This window comes from Esox lucius, chromosome 24, assembly GCF_011004845.1.
Source record: "Esox lucius isolate fEsoLuc1 chromosome 24, fEsoLuc1.pri, whole genome shotgun sequence".
Lineage (NCBI taxonomy): Eukaryota > Metazoa > Chordata > Actinopteri > Esociformes > Esocidae > Esox > Esox lucius.
Window position 1 is genome coordinate 2,372,193 of NC_047592.1, and position 4,626 is coordinate 2,376,818.

Here is a 4,626-nt window from a genome sequence, read left to right on the forward strand (position 1 = left end):
TGTCTGTGTAATATATGTCCGTGTGTAATATATGTGTTTCTGTGTAATATATGTGTGTCTTTGTAATATATGTCTGTCTGTGTAATATATGTCTGTCTGTGTAATATATGTCTCTGTGTAATATATGTCTGTGTGTAATATATGTCTGTGTGTTATATATGTCTGTGTGTAATATATGTCTATGTGTAATATATGTCTGTGTGTAATATATGTGTGTGCTGAATATATGTGTGTGTCTGACTGAAACATCTCTATTACAATCCAGAAGGTTCTACTCCAGCTTACAGTGGAGGAAGGAATGTCTTCCGGAAAATATTTGAACCTTCCGCCATGAAATGCCGTTACACACAGAGAAGGAAAGACGGAAGCTTTCTGTTAATGCTGCTAAATACAACCCCTGTGTGGAGCCCCTTGTCACTCACTCACACACACGCACAGGACTAGCTTGTCTTTACTGGGTGACACGCACACTCACACCACAACCTCACAAGGCTCACTATCCATGGTGACATCATCATGGAAGAGAGGATGAATGAAGGTTTTGTTCCAGCTTTGGGATGAGTGTATAATAATATGACAGCTTTGGGCTGAATGTATAATAATATGACAGCTTTGGGATGAGTGTATAATAATATGACAGCTTTGGGATGAGTATAATAATATGACAGCTTTGGGATGAGTATAATAATATGACAGCTTTGGGATGAGTATAATAATATGACAGCTTTGGGATGAGTATAATAATATGACAGCTTTGGGATGAGTATAATAATATGACAGCTTTGGGATGAGTGTATAATATGACAGCTTTGGGCTGATTACATTCATTTCTGTGTTAATTTTCTGAGTAGTGCTCCCACCCACCCCATGTATAAGTACATGACTGGGGTTTAATTTGCCCAGACTGAGAGACAGGCCTCCTCCGACCTCTGGTGTCTCATATGTCAGGATCCCACCTGCTTAACCTTTAACCCTTGACCTCAGAGCTCTGACAATCACATATTCAAGTCCACGTCATCTGAGGCTAGTCGAGACAGAAGGAGAATGAGGAAGAGAGAGGTTGAAATGAGGATGGGGGAGAGAAAGGGGGAGAGAGAGGGAGAAAGAAATGAGGAGGGGGGAGAGAAAGGGGGAGAGAGAGGGAGAAATGAGGAGGTGGGAGAGAGAAAGAAATGAGGAGGGGGGAGAGAAAGGGGGAGAGAGAGGGAGAAATGAGGATGGGGGAGAGAGGGAGAAATGAGGAGGGGGGAGAGAGAGGGAGGGAGGTCATATATTCAATGATTTAATATCTCAACACTTGTTTTATCCCGATCAGATGGACCACAGCTGGGGAACACACGGACACACATCTTATAACACACACATTCCAACACGCACAAAAAGACATTACAACACACACACGCAAATACTAATTCACACACTACAGCACTGCTGAGGATGTACATGAAGGATGACAGTAAAAACAAAACACCCACACACATTACAACACACACACACACTTTAGAACACACACACACACTTTACAACACACACACAGACATTACAACACACACACACACACATTACAACACACACACACACTTTACAACACACACACAGACATTACAACACATGAAGACTAAGACATGCATCATTACAATACAGACCAGAGGACGCACAGTAAAAACATGATTTATTCACTGTGTGTGTGTGTATGTGTGTATGTACGTGTATGTGTGTGTGTATGTATGTGTATGTATGTACGTGTGTGTGTGTCTGTGGAAGGACGACTGAGAAGAACATGATTGATAGTCTGCTGCTTGCTTGAGCTGGAAGCCAGATTCCACTAAATTATTAAGTGAACACAGACACACGGACACACACACACACACACACAGACACACGGACACACACAGACACACAGACAGATACACACACACGTAGACACACACAGAAACTTACCCAGCAGGATAAACTGTGAGGCCAGTAAGAGGATGTGTCTCTCCTGTTGTATATTATCAGACCTTTATAAGGGCAAAGAAAGGCTCTGGCACAGAATGGGGGGTGTGTGTGTTGATTGATGAAGAAGGTACTGCTCGGTACAAGTTCTCTTTGTGGCCCCCCAAACACAAACACCCCCCCCCCATTCCACAAACACATTTAGGAATCTCTATCCTTGTAGGGACACAAAAAGTTTTTCTAATTCTAATGTTAACCGTAACCTTTGACCTCAGTCCCCTTCTATTTAGACCTGGATCTCTAAGCCAGATATAACCTGCTAGCTTATGGGGGTCAACGAAAGGTCCACATTTCTGGGTTTTACTAAAGTCAGTCACCACCATGTTAATGCAATGATAACACAAACACACACTCAGACACACAAGGTAATTCACACTGCAGGTGACCACAGTTTTGAGTTCAGAATTGTAGGTAAATATGTGATAAATTCCCACATACACTTCGTTATAAACACACAAGCCTCCATGGGAAGACGACACGCGGTTGACCGTACTATGCCAGATAAAACTTCTGTGTTACTGATGAGAAACTCTGTAAGAATGCAAAACCAGGGGGAAAATGCACCGTTTTAGCTCCCTCTAGAGGCCAACAACTGACAGTGCAGCCTGGCCCAAAATCAGTAAAAAAACTAACAAAAACCTATATTGACAGATTTTCTCCACTGGGTGGCAGTCCTGCTTCTAGGTCCGGTTTACTTACGGTTTGGCTCAGCACTGCTCCCCAACGATCTCCAGTGTTGTCTGGGTAGGAAGGAGCGAAGGAGGGGTTCCTCACAGTCGCTAGGAAGAAGGACAGCGGTCCAAGGTCCAAATACACCCAAGTACACCCGGAATATGCATTTAAATATGGATTGTTCTGAATAATAAGAATGTACTGAATAATGGGATTATGACCATGAAGTGACTTCTCAAGGTGGACAGAGGACATTTATGGACATATATATACACATATACACATCATATATACATCATATACACATCATATACACATCACCTCCTAGTTTACCTCTTGACCTTCTATTGGCCTTGACGCACAAATACACACAAATACACTCACACACATGCATACACACCCACAGCAACAATATAACATTACTTATAATGAGTGAAACAGCCAGTAGCTACGATACTGAACTGGCTGAATATCAAACCCTTATTAAGCTTTTATATCTTCACAGTACTCTCCATTCAGTGTGTATGTGTGTGTGTGTGTGTGTGGTGTGTGTGTCAAGTGTCCCAGACTTAATCGCTGGGAGATAAAATATTAAAGAGTTTATTTGTTCTCCTGTTCTTCCCCTGACATCACACCTATTACAAACACATTCCAAGGTCTCACCAATGTTAATTCAGTATCAGATGTTTTCCAGAGGGAGATAAACATCACCCCACCCCACCCTGTTCGTCCCTTTCATCTTCATATATTTGTTTATTGGGGATAGGTGTAAAGGTTATGGTTAGGGGTAATGCTTCAGGATGGGTTTAGAGTTATATATGGTGAAGGTCAGGATCAGATCCAGGGTTGAGGTTAAGATCACGTGACCCTGTGGCTGGACCATCCGTCCACAGTGGAACCCCCCTGTGGATTTAAATCTAGTGCTACTAGAGGCCAGCTTTCAAATACACACACTAATCACCTGGGCAATGCCTGTGAAAGGTGGTGTGTTCTGTTTCCACACACACACACACGCACACACACACACACACGCACGCACACACACACACATCCTTGTTTTACTAGTGAGGATATTTTGAGGACATTGTATAGTAAAATAAGCACACACAATGCACACAACACAACACACACAATAAAAAACACACCTTGTTCCAGTAATAACACAGTGAGATGGCCTTGGCCGGACACACCAGTAAGCACTGTGAAATATGCTGGTGAATCTTTGATTTCCAGGCTATTTTGCTGACTTTGTAACAGTGGTATTTCCAACGCCAGGATTGCATGTTTAAATCCAGCGGTAGGTTTGTCTGAAAACGGATGAAATTGTGTGCTCGTTACTGTAAGACACCATCGACCGTAAGACACCATCTACCGTAAGACACCATCTACTGTAAGACACCCTCTACCGTAAGACACCATCTAAACATGATGTTGATACGAGCGTTTGATGTAAATGTAAAATGTACATTCATCTTCCACTATTCCTGGGCCCTACCCAGTACCAACAGCTTTACCCAGTACCAGGATATTTTGGCCAACCTTGTATATAAGTGGATCTTATTACAAATCAGTGGGCCTAAGTGCACATTGAAATCCAATATACATGGTTTGTTTAAATAATGGCACCCCATGTTGGATCAGAATCTCTGATCTAGGTGTTGCTGTATGTCCTCCCTGGTTGGGCAAAGAAGATCTAGGCGCCACTGTAGGTCCTCCCTGGTTGAGGACAGAAGATGTAGGTGTTGCTGTAGGTCCTCCCTGGATGGGGACAGAATATCTAGGTGTTGCTGCATGTCCTCCCTGGTTGGGGACAGTAGATATAGGTGTTGCTGCATGTCCTCCCTGGTTGGGGACAGAATATCTAGGTGTTGCTGCATGTCCTCCCTGGTTGGGGACAGTAGATATAGGTGTTGCTGCATGTCCTCCCTGGTTGGGGACAGTAGATATAGGTGTTGC